Source organism: Molothrus ater, chromosome 3 (genome assembly GCF_012460135.2).
Source record: "Molothrus ater isolate BHLD 08-10-18 breed brown headed cowbird chromosome 3, BPBGC_Mater_1.1, whole genome shotgun sequence".
Taxonomy (NCBI): domain Eukaryota; kingdom Metazoa; phylum Chordata; class Aves; order Passeriformes; family Icteridae; genus Molothrus; species Molothrus ater.
The window spans coordinates 77,010,925-77,024,256 of record NC_050480.2 but is presented as its reverse complement, the minus strand read 5'-3'; positions in this window follow the sequence as shown (position 1 = coordinate 77,024,256).

Here is a 13,332-nt window from a genome sequence, read left to right as displayed (position 1 = left end):
GTGTAACATATTTTCAGATGAAACAATGAAAAGTCTATGCTTGATTTATTCCAAGAGATTGTGTCCACAATACTTTTAGCCATTGATAGAAAAATAACCAGATGACAGAGTAGATGATACATGGGTTCCTTTCACATTTACCTGTAAAAAATCAAAGTATGCAGTCCTTGTTTGGTGCCTGAAACTGATGCCATATGTCAATTTAATAAGAAAATAAAATATATAGTTTGATAGATTGACAAAAAATCTTATTATCTTTTCCAAATTATTGCTTCAGAGGAAAGATTACCTACTGAATTCATTATATATCATTCAAACAGATATCAATTTAAAATTTTTTGTGTAATGAACATATGGATTATCGCACAGATTATTGTTAGAATAGTTTGTGATCATTCTGGCTTTATTTTCAGTTCACTCGTACAGACATTCAATCCTCATCTAGTAGTTGAGAACGCAGCATAATTAGTAAAAGGGCATGAACGTTTAGCCACAAAGTGAGATTCAAACCAAAAACTAGAACAATATTCACATGAGGTTTTAAGTTTTTTAGTGTAGCTCCTGATGATAATAGGTGTAACATTCAATCAGTTCATCTGTCTTACCTCACCCTCATGATTTTTAATTTATTTTTTACATCAATCATTAAACAATTATCTGGGGAGCCGGCTTTAACTGAAGATTAAATGAAGTAAGAAAAGCTGAAATTAAAACTGACCTGGACAAAATATGGCAGTTCTTTATGCAAAAAGATCAACACTTCATTTTGGTATTTTCTAGGTCTCTTTTTTCCTGCTCTTTTCCCTCTCCATATATTTTTCTTCCTCATTATCCTTTCTAAAGAAGTTAAAATGCAAGGAGGAAAAAAAGTGTGACCAGGGATGCAAGAGAATACAAATTTGATGTTTATTTTTCTGGAAGGGAAGAGATTAGTACATTTGTTGACGTTTTAGAGCAGCAGTCTATTTGTTTGTTATGTATTGAGAAATAAAGAAATCACCCCCAATTGGTGTGTCTGATAGTGGAGTGACTGGAAGAGTTTAGAATTATAAAGATCACCAGGTGGCTGGTGGGGCTGAGCTGCTGGTTGAAGCTAACCCACACCAGCAGGATAAAGTCTTTTGAATTTTGTATGACATTGAGAGACAGAGTAAACCTTTTATTCCTCTCAAGAGATTTTGTGTGTGAGGTCCATTTTGGGAAATAAACTGATCTACATAGATGTTGTCTGCCTTTCAGCTTGTCACCCTAAATTCTCATGACAATCAATGGAGAGAAATAGACATATTGAGAGCAATCATGTACTAACCATACCTATTATTTGTTCTTGACCAGAAAAAGAACTTCAAGTGATTAGTTAAAGTGTAGATGTATACATTTAATCAGACATTTAATCATTTTACCACTGACCATGTACAGTGGTAAATTGAAGCACCAAATGGGTGTGCATCTTTTGCTGTGTGATTAGAAAAAGAAATACTGAATGTTGGATAGAAGAAAGAGGAAGGGACAGAGAGAAATAAACATGCTTGACTTAATATAGACCTGAAAAGGAGATAATATGCTGATCATAGGATAGGTTATATTCTGTGCTGGAATTGTATTTAAGGAGATTTTGTAAGGAATACAGTTCTGGATGATCTAGTTTATATTTATACACTTTAAAAGTTGATAAATCAGATAGTATGCCACAGATATCTGGGATATATTTTTAAATTATTTCTTTCTAATCTAAGCCTACAGCAAGGAAGCTTGAAGGGAAAACTCTAAGAGAAAAATCCAATTGAATTTAGTTTTTGACAGTTTCAAAAGGGAGGAGTCTTAATGGAATTATCAGTAAAATTGAAATAAAGCCATGTTGATCAAAACATAAGAAATGCAGCACAACCATCATGCATTTGAATATAGATTTGCAGCTCCAAAAATATTAAGTTTTAGCTTCCTGACTTGAAACACTGCATTAGGTGCCAAAGGAAGCACTTGACCTAGTACAATAGGTCCCATTCCCTGCATAATAGAGAGAGGTAGGTGATTCCTAAAGGATGTCCTCCCTGACTAAATTTTAGCACCTAGGATGTAACCTGCCTTAAGTGTTTATGGACATTCAAGGATTAGGCATAAACCTAAACCAATTACATGTTACAGACATTGGAGAGAAAGCTTCTCTCAGGGCACAACTAAACAGGCACATTTACTGTGTGGGTGCCAAGCTGCCCATTTCTCTGCATTGGCTGCAGATGGACCCTGACTCATCATCATAAGCGAGTCTCCTCACTACTGAATAGCTAAAGGTAGGTGAGACATTCCAGCCTTGAAGCATCATAGAGTAGAATGGCTTGGGTTACATTAAGATCTTAAAGATTATTTGGTTTTAATCCCCCTGCCATAGGCAGAGATGTCACCAACTACACAGAGTTGCTAAAAGCTCTGTCTAGACTGGCCTTGAACAGCTAATCCACAACTTCTCTGGGTGACCTGTGCCAGTGACTCATCATCCTCACAATAAAGAATTTCTTCCTAATATCTAACCCATTTCTCTCTGCTCTTTATACCTGCCTATGTAGAAATGTTGCTTTCTCTCTTTTTGGTAAGTCCCCTTTAAGCACTGGAAGTCCATAATGATGTCACCCCTGAGCCTTGTCTAGGCTGAACAACTCCAGCTCTCTGCCTGTCTTCATAGGAGAGCTGCTCCAGACCTCTGATTAACTTTGTGGCCTTCCTCTGAACTTGCTCCAACTGATCCATGTCTTTCTTGTGCTGAGGACCCCAGAGCTGGATGTGGCACTGCAGGTGGGGTCTCACCAGAGCAGAGCAGAGCAGAGGAGCAGAATCCTCTCCCTCAGCCTGCTGCTTTGAATTCATACCAGGACACAGTGGGTTCTCTGGGTAGCAGACACACACTCTTGGCTCATGTCCACCTGTTCACAAGCCAGAACACCCAAATTCTTCCTCACAGGGCTGTTTTCAATGAATTTTTTCCAGTCTGTAGTCATTCTTAGGTTGGGACCCATGCCTGGATGCAGGTGCAAGAACTTGCACTTGGACTTGTTATACACAGTGAGTTTCTTGTAGGCCTGCATCTCACGTTTGTTCAGGTCCCTTGGGATCTCATCATTCCTTTCTGTTGTGTCAACTTCACTGCTCAGCTTTGTGTCATCTGCAAACTTGCCCAGGGCCCAGTCAATCTCACTATTTTTGTCATTGATAAAGGTATCACAGAACAGAACACCACTCACAAGACAGAGCCCTGAGGGAAACCAATTGACACCGACCTCACCCTGGGCATGGAGCCAGTGATCACAATTCTCTTGATGTGCTCATCCAGCCAACTCCATATACATCTGTTCCACCTTTCACATCCATGTCTCTCCAGCTAGGAGACAAGAATGTCTTGTTGGACCGTGTTGAGGGCCTCATAGAAGTCTAGATAGATAGAGATGTAGGCAGATATTTTCCTCTAATGAGCCTCCAAGCTGGCTCTCTTCATTGACTGTTTTTGAATTGATATATTTATTTTAAAGAATACCTTCTTGAAGTGTCTGAGATTTCATCCCAAAAGCATCCATTTGCATTTAGCAGAATAGATTCTCTTTATCTTTGTTTTGTTTTGTTGGTGTTTTTTAATTCATCTGTTTTAATTAACATTTGTTTTATCAGCCAACACCAGTAATATTTATGTACAAGAGGTACAGATGTGTTCTCAAAACAAGGTCTGTCTCTCACAGATGTATTCATGGCAAGAGTCAAATTGAATGACTGATACCAGCTGGCTCTTTATTCTGTCCTATGTTTTGATGTTGAATTATTTTTTTAGGCTTCAGGCTTGAGGGTCTTTATTTTAGGAAATTAATTCAACAATCTGTGGCTTGCATTGCACGTATAATAGTACATTTTTTTGTGGAAGCTGTGTGATACATTTTAAGAGTTAAAGTTCTTGATGAGGATGTGATTCAATTGATATATATGCACTTATATAACATAAAATATAGTAACTAACTTGAATTATTTTTATAAATTAAAATGAATTCAAATTAAGAGAATTTATTTCTAAATCTATACCTTTTTTAAATTTCTTCTGTAGAAATTGGTAGCTATTAATGAAGCTTATACTACTACCTTTCCTCCTAGTAAATAGTTCAGCAGAATTATGGATCAGTTTCAGATATCTGCTTTTCATTTTTACCTCAGTAACTGAGAGATCATAGATTCATAAAATGGCGTGGATTGAAAGGGAACTTAAGGATCAGCTACTTTCAATCCCACTGACATGAGCAGGGACACCTTTCACTAGACCAGATTGATCAATGTCCCATCCAGCCTGGCTATAAACACTAACAGGGATGGGGCATCCACAACTTCTCTGGGTAACCTGTTCCACTGTATCAGCGCCTGCACAGTAGAGAATTTCTTCTGAATAGTTCCTCTAAACCTACTCCCTTCCAGTTTAAAGCCATTGCTACTAGTTCTGTCACTGTAAACAGTCTCTTCATGTTACTTGTGGGCTCCCTCCAGGTACTGTCAGGCTGCAGTTAGGTCACCCCAAAGCTTTCACTTTTCCAGGCTGAACAATGCCAATTCTCTTAGCATTTCCTCATAGGAGAGGTGTTCCATCCCTAACCACCTTGGTGGTCTGCTCTGGACTCAGTCTAACAATCCATGTCCTTCTTGTGCTGTCCCTTCCCCAGGGCTGGATGCAGCACTCCAGGTGGGTCCCACCAGAGCAGAGGGGCAGAATCACCTTCTTGAACCTGCTGACTGTGGATGCTGGAAAAAACCCGTTGCTTAGCTGTAGTGTCACTTATAATGTTAGAAAGTTAACTCAAAATTCAGCTAAGCTATTCATACCGAAACTAGAATCCCTAGTTCCTTATCAGCACCTAAACATAGATAATATGGTGAGGCAATGACCTCTTAAAAGAAGAGAAGCAATCAAGCAAATTGTATCATTTGTGCCTAGAAGTGATTAGCCAGGAAGGGCTGAAACTATCCCAGAGCATTCTTGAAAAAGGTTGTTAGATCACTGGCAGCATTCATGATAAAAACAGACGCATGATGGAAACTTTAGAGACAATTAATACATTCATACATAGTATTTGTTCCTTGACTGTGAGTTTGGTCTTAGTATGAGCCCTGTCTGTATTTTCACTAAAACTCATTATGAAATTTTTGTACACTTCTGCACTCATATTTTGTAACAGAAGCCAGACTTCAGGGCTGGCAGAACCACAGAATAATAAAATGACAAAAACACCCAAATACATTGAATATTAATCTCATAGGTATTAAAGTAAACTCATATTGACAGAACCTACCTTCTTGAATCAAAAATCAGAAGCAGATGTCTGTGAATGTCATTTAATGAATAATATAATAAATGTCATATACTTTACATATTGACATTCAAAATTGCTCATAAACATTGGAGTTAGCAGGTGATAAAGCAATGAGTAAAATCAACTCCAGTTTCACCCCAAGAAGTAATGTAATTTACATTTATGGGATATTATTTGTATGCATTATTTATAGAGGTTTTCAAATGCTACTGGTTGTCTTATTACTTTTAGAGACTATTTTTCTGCTTATAAAAAAAGATTATTACAGAAGAGCTGTTCACAGCTGGCTTGGTTGCCTTTGCAAACAGTCAAAGTTTTCATTCAGTCTTGGCCAAATCAGCAAGGAGGTGAAACTCTCGTAAGGGAAGTTCAAGCAGGCTCTGTCAGGGCTGGCACACTGCATGTGAAGGCCTGGCCAAGTGGAGAGTGCCTCTCTCTGTTGAGGTCAAGTGTATCCTGACTGACCACCCCATGGCCTGCAGATGTGTGAGCTTTACTTGACTGCACCTGGAGCCTGCCTTTTAATTGCCAGGTGGAGTGGTTGCATGACATTAATTTACCTCTGAAGCCATCCTCTGTCAGTCTTTGGGATGGTAACTAGTTCAGAGGGGGAGATGACCCAAAAGTGAATATATAGTTCATTGTACTAAAGAAGGACATGGCATGTGTCACCAGAGGGAATTGCTAAAAAGCAGTGGAAGTTATGCTCTGATATTTCTGTGTGGAGTGTTTAGTGTCCCACTCACTCTTCTAAACTGACTAGTCCATTCTGACTCTTATTCCCACTATCTTGTGTTTTCTCCCTTTATTTCTTTTCACTTTTTTGCTTTTTGAATGGGGAAAATTTTGCCAATGAGGGAAGAACTAATATCAGATTACCTAGATCCATCTTACTGCATAGTGAGGATCTTGCCAATTCTTTCAGCAGAGCTGAACGTGGTTGCAGCATTTTACTGCCTGCAGCACTGACATTGAGGAGGGGAGGAAGCTCATACCAGATATTCCCTACAGACCTTCTCACATACTTTCTTATTTTTCTTCTTGCTCCTTTCAAAAGGAGTAATTCAGTCTGAACTTCCCTGTAGATTGTGACATTTAATGCAAAGACTGTAAAGTGTTACTGGGTATAAGTGTACAAAATACAGGTAATAGTTTTCTCACATTACAACCTCCCTTACTCAAAAATGCTTTGCATAAATTCTACTTAAATTACCTCAAACTTTAAGATTATGACTACTGAAGAGTTTGCAGTGAAATTTTCTGAAAACTGAGGACTGTTAGCATTTCAAGGGCACTAAAAACTCTCTGCACTGTATCTGTTTGATTTCAGTAATAAACAGGAGGACATTAAGAGAGTGAATAGTTAACACAGAAACTAAAACAAGAATTACACAGACAGCTAAGAATGCTAACTATAAACTGTGGAAGAAACTGTGGCTTTAGAACTTTCTGGCATTACTGATTTTCATTTCCAGCTTTGGTATTACCAGTTGATATTGTTTCATTAACTGTAGAAGTTTTGCATATCATTTCTCTAGGCTGTGTGTTTGGAAGAGAAGAGCAATAACCCAGAAAATATGTCTTGCCCAGGTTTTATAAATGCTTTCCTCTGAAGCTAATTGACTTTTAAATTCCATTGTTTACAGTTTACAGTTACACAAACTTAGGACATACTCCAAACCTCAGGCTGATGGCACAAAATAGAAGCATGTACTCCAAGTGACACATCAGCATGAGAGTATAATTAATCTGATAAAATGTCTTTCTTCTTCATTACCTATGCCTCCACATGCACCTCTAGGATCACAAAACACAACATTATTAAATTCTTCCTTTGTTATGTCCTATGCTCAGGCCATATCTTCTTCATACTTAAAGCAAATGCTATTCATGAGTCATCTCTGTCCTTCAGAATTCAGCCTTAGTAACTTCCTACATATATTACAAAAGCAGAGATAAATTGCAATAAAATGGTAAACTTGCTTTGGTGCTTTGCTAAGTAAGGATGAGAGGCATCTGTGGGTACTACACTGCTGTTTAAATCCAAATTTGATTGAAATCTTTTGATGGATGTATTGGGGTTGCATGGCCAGGTTTTGATAGCGGGGGGCTGCAGGTGTGGCTTCTGTGAGAAGTTGCCAGAAGCTTCCCCCATGTCCAGCAGAGTGAATGCCAGATGTCTCCAAGGTGTATCTGCCCCTGGCTGAGGCTGGGCCAATCAGAAATGGTGGCAACACCTTCATGGTAACATGACTAAGAAAAAGGAAAAAAGAAAGTTATTGGGCAGATGTAATTGTGGCCAAAGAGGAGGGTGAGAATATGTGCAAGGAGCACCTTGCAGATACCCAGGTCAGTGCAGAAGGAGGGGCAGGAAATGTTCCATGCGCTGGAGCAGAGACCACCTGCAGCCTGTGGTGCAGCCCATGGTGAGGCAGCTGCACCTCTGCAGCCCATGGAGAAGCAAAGGGATGCAGAGATCCACCTGCAGCCCATGGAGGAGAGCCAGGCTGGAGTAGGTTGTGTCTGAGAGGAGGCCACAGCCTCCTCTCAGACATCCACCTACTCCAGCCTGTGGGAGGCCTGTGCTGGAGCACGCTCTGGGCTGGGACCTGCAGACCCATGGAGAGAGGAGCCCATGCTGGGACAGGTTTTCCAGGAGGACTTGTGACCCTGTGGGGGACCCACCTCGGAGCAGCCTGCCCTTGAAGAACTGCATTGTGTGAGAGAGTGTCCCATGGTGTAGCAGTTTGTGGAGAACCATTGCTGTGGGATAGACTCACATTGGAGAAGTTCATGGGGAACTGTCTCCTGTGGGAAGGAACCCACACTGGGGCAGGACAAGGACTCCTTTCCCTGAGCAGTGGCAGGGACATCTTGTCATGAACTGACGAAAACATCCACTCCTGTGTCCCTGCATCACACAGGGGTAGGATGTAGAACTAGGAAGGAGGAAGGGGTGGGGGGAAGGTGTTTTTAAGGTATTATTTTACTTCTTATTACCCTGCTCTGATTTTGTTAGTAACATATTCAATTACTATGTCTAATTTGAGTCTACTTTGCCTGTGATGGTATTCAGTGAGTGATCCCTCCTGGTCCCTGTCTCAACTCACAAACTTTTTGTTATATTTTCTCTCCCTGTCCAGCTGTGGAGGGGAGTAATAGGGAGGCTTTTGTGGTTGCCTGGCATCCAGGCAGGGGCTACTCACAACTGTTCCTTTTGTGCTCTAGTGGCAATAATGATGATTTTTAAATTTTACTGGGGTATTTTTTCTGGTACAACTGGTTTACTCACTGTAGAATGGCTGCTTCCTTCAATATACATTCAATTTACAGTTCCAAACCTTCCTATGTATAACAGCAAGGACTTGGCATTTATCCAGACAGAGTGCTCTGCCACTGCTTCTTCCTGCCTTTCTTCTGCAAATTTGAACACACCTGCTCATGTGAGTTGACATTTTGTTTTTGTGAGATTTTTTACCTTCTGTGTCATATTTCCTTCAATGTAAATTTTAACTGAGTTTGTACCAACTGTCAGACAATAAGTTTTGCCACTAAATCAAGTTTAGCTCTGAAGTTTACTGGTTTTGCCTTGGCTTGGGGAAGAATGTGTCCCAGATAAAATCATTCTATCAATGATTTTATATGGAATGAAAGCTGCAGCCGATAAAAAAAGGCACGTGTGTAAATAACTTCACCATTCAGTTGAAGCTGAAGTTCAACTTGAATTTAAAGTACTTTGTTGGCTGACAATGATGTAGTTAAAACCCCTGAGCAATATAGCTTAATAACTGAGTTACAAATCCCCACGTCATTAGTTTCTTATTAAACTTATGTTTCCTAATGAAGTGACTTTTGAGAATGGCATTAGGTCACAAGTAACATTTAAAATCTACTACCTAATAACACAAACAATTTGCCTAAATGGCAGAGTTAAGGTTAGGTTAGCATGCAGCTTATCCTTGGTGGCCCTTTGCATTTGACCCTGTAATGATATTTTAAATACTATTGTTCTATGTGAGACAATATTATAGTAAATTTAATATATTTTTTGAAAAAATATCTCTATTGTGTATCTTAGTATTCACTAATAAGGATTTTTTTAGTCTGTTCATAGTTAAAAAAATGAATACGAATTTAGTTTAATCATCACAGTGCTCCTAATATTTCCCCAGCAAAGTTATAATGGATGTTAAAGTTAAAATTTTCTCCTAAAAATTTGCATATAATTTTTCATACACAATCTTAAACTCAGAAATTACTTTGGGAGCAACTCCTAAACTGAATAAAGATGTGATTTTCCTAGAATGATTTTGGGCTGATATATAGCCTGCTTAAAATTCACAATCTGTTACCTTCATAAATGAACTAAAATTTCCAAACTATATGTTTATACATACTAGTGGAACTTCTCATAAAGTTGGATGAGAATCTTTAAAGGATGGTTGGTTTTTTTTGTTTGTTTTGTTTGGCTTTTCTTCCCCAGTTAAATAAATGTTTAATTTGTATCTGGCATGCCTTTTTAGAAGACCACTAATCTGGAGGTCAAGGAACAATAAAAGCAAAGACTTCCTTGCTTATCTCTCCTAAGACAATGTAGAAGCTCTTCTATAATGACTCTGTCGACATTTACTGTTCACAGTTTGTGCATTTCTCATAATCTCCAAAAAAATGTCAGCATGTTCTCTAATGGGCACTTCTGGAAAACCACTTCAGCCTGCACTGTCTGTGGCCCTGTGCTATTTCTCAGTACCAGGCCACTGGGCTTGATAAAAAGGCCAACCTCATTCCTCTTCTGCGTGAGAGCAGATAAGGATGACGAGGCACAGCAGCCTGTGTGTGCTGCTAGAGCTGCTCTGTTAGAGTCTCTTTCTCACCTCCCTGAACTCCTTCTCTTGGCACATATCCACGATGAGAGGGAAGCAACATTTCTTCTCACAGGAGACATAATATGATGTTTCCTAGGAAAATGTAGGTAGATCCCCTGGAGTTTTGTGATTTTCATTATGATCAAAGCAAATGTTTGCAGAATTGATCAAATGTTTGCAAAGCAGTTTATCATTGATTTAATGAGTAAATTTGGCAGCTTTTTTTTAACTGAAATTTGTGTATTTAAAGTAAGGAACATAGTGTTCTTCTGATACCATGGACAGGCATTAATATCTGCACGCTATTTTACATCTATTTTAGAACTGCTGCCCTCCCTTGTGCCATTGCTAATATTCATAGTCTTTTATTAACATTTCCTGCCTGCATTAGAGTACATAGAAAAGATGTGATTGACCTTCAGATAAGATGCATTTGTTTATGTGATAATGACATTTATGTCTTTTTAAAGTTCTTTCTATTTGTGAAAGAGTCAGGTTTTACATATTCCTCTCACATTTCGAGGAAGCTAAGGCCAAAATTCTCACCATTCTACTCCAGAAATAAAAAAAAAAATTGCTGCAGTTTCTGTAGCTGCAATAGATAGTGAACTGGCTCAATGGAAAAAGTCACTAGAGATCAACAGTGCCCACATCTCTAACAAAATGCAGGCTGTTTAACTAAGGACATTCGCTCTCACTCCTCATTGTGACTTTGTTCTTTACCTACTTACCCTGATCCTACTAGAAACCTTAACTTTATTTACATGCCCATGAACAATGGCATGTAAATTTTCCTGCTCAAAAAATCTAATGCCTTGTCTGTATGTGATAATAAGTTCTGTGAGGAAAGTAGGTATTGAATTAAGAAACAAATCATGCTAAACACTGGTAGGATTATGATACCATGCCAATATAGAGAGTAAAAAACTGACCCCTTTTCCTCAGAACAGGTCTAATGACCATTTGCAAAGACTGTGCTGTATGACTTCACCTTGATGAACACATTGTTTTGTACCCTCTTGGACTACCCTGGAAAATGCAAACTGAGCTTTAAATATGAGAGTTGGGTCACTAAACTTTATTGATTAATGTTTGTCTCACTACTCAAAGTTATATTTAATTCTAACAGTCAAAACTTCTTATGCCTACATACTTGACATTTATGCTTTTATTCTGTAGAAATTCCACCCTACGAAGATATTCTAGGAAGAAAGTGATTTTTCTGGGGATTGGCAATTAAAGAGGGATTAGTTTTTACATCAGTTTGGTAGATTTGGGGACTATAAGTAATTTGCATTAGGGGTCCATAATCATAACTCATATTCAGTCAAGCCACTGAAATATCCCCATTTTAACTTAACCTGGAAGTATGCTGTGCAAACATAGGCTAGTGAGAATCAAAAGGCCCAAATATGACCTTAAATATACAGAGGGTGCAAGTCCTCCTAAAATGAGTAAGCATCTTCAGCTTCAACACATCAGATGAATTGTGATGTAGAGATCTGTTTTACCTTGTGTTGATTACAAAAGAAATTTATGAATAAGGCACAAATTTGGTGAAATTAGTCCCACTGTGAGGTCCTGATGGTGGGGAAAAGGGGAAGGAGAGGAAACATGAGTTCCAGTACTACCCTAATTAACATAAAAAATAATGCTTATTGTTAACATGTTTAACACTGTTGATGATAAGAAGAAAAATAAAAATATGAACATTCGTAGTGTTGATAAATTACTAATTAGATGTTTACTTAAATATGTGCTTTTACATTAATGTTGCAGTGAAGCATACATGTGCTTAAGTAGAAGCTTATGGATATGCTGAACTAAAACACAAAATGTTTCTGCAGTATTTCACAGCACCCTTAAAAGATTCTGTCTTCTTTCATAAGGATATTTAATTTAATGCAAAATAAATATAGTACTGTGTGTAGGTGAATGTACATCTCCTGCTGAAAGCTGGCAGGAAATTTTTTGGATGTGGCATGAGGTCTGACCAAGGATGAGCACTGCGTAAGAACTATGAAAGGCAACTTTGGAAATTAAGGAAAAAAAATTAAAAACTCCACCAATTTAGTCATCTGAAATCACCATTTAAGGTTAATGCAGTGTGAAACAGGATATAGCATAACTAGTTATACAATGTAAGCATTAAAACCCCCATGTCCCTTCCCCTCTTCCAACTCACATTAATCTAACTTTAAAGGCAAACCACCATGGTCTCTCTTCACTCATGCAAATATTCAGCTGAGTGAAAGCTAAGTGGTATTTCTTGACAGGTATCCTCAGGGAATTTTGAGCTGCAACTACTGCACAAAATGAGTAAAACCACATTAACAGTAGAATACATAGTAATGAGACACAACAAGTCATCAACCAATGGCTAGAAAAAAACCAGCATCTAGTGTATTTATTTTTAATGTACCTGGCCAATAAATATTTTGTTCAGTATATAATCGCGATTCAAAGCCTATATTTAATGAATTATCTGATGAATTAGACTTAAGTTTTAACTTAAACTATCAAAATTAAAAATTAAACTTCTTGATTCAGATACACATCCTTAAAAGTATCTTTAAATGTGTTTTCACATGCCTCTTTCTGTGTCCCAATAGATTTGTGTATCTTGACAGTGAAACCATAATCTTTCTGCTTTCTAAATTTAAATGTCATTTTTAGTCATTATCTCTACTTTTAGAAACTCAGAGACAACCTTTTAGTGGATTTTCAGTGTAAGGTTTGGTTTTAGCTGACCATGTTGTTGAAAATGTCTCTTGTCCTGGCTTTCCATCATCAGACTGTAATTTCCTGGGTGGCTCCCTGTAGAAAAGGGAGCACATAGCTACAGCTTCAAGTGGAGATTTATTTTAAGACAGAAAAGCACAGCATGGTCTAGGAAGTCTCCACAAGATATGAATGCAATGACCTTGTAAAGCAAAAATACAACTCCTCCCGAGGGGAGAAGGAGGGGCAGACACTGATCTCTTCTCTGTAGTGACAGTGACAGGACCTGAGGGAATGGCCTGAAGTTGTGCCATGGTAAGGTTGGGTTGGATATTGTTCACCCAGAGGGCAGTCAGACATCAGAACAGGCTTCCCAAGGGAGTGGTGACAGCACCAGCCAGAGTCCAAAAACC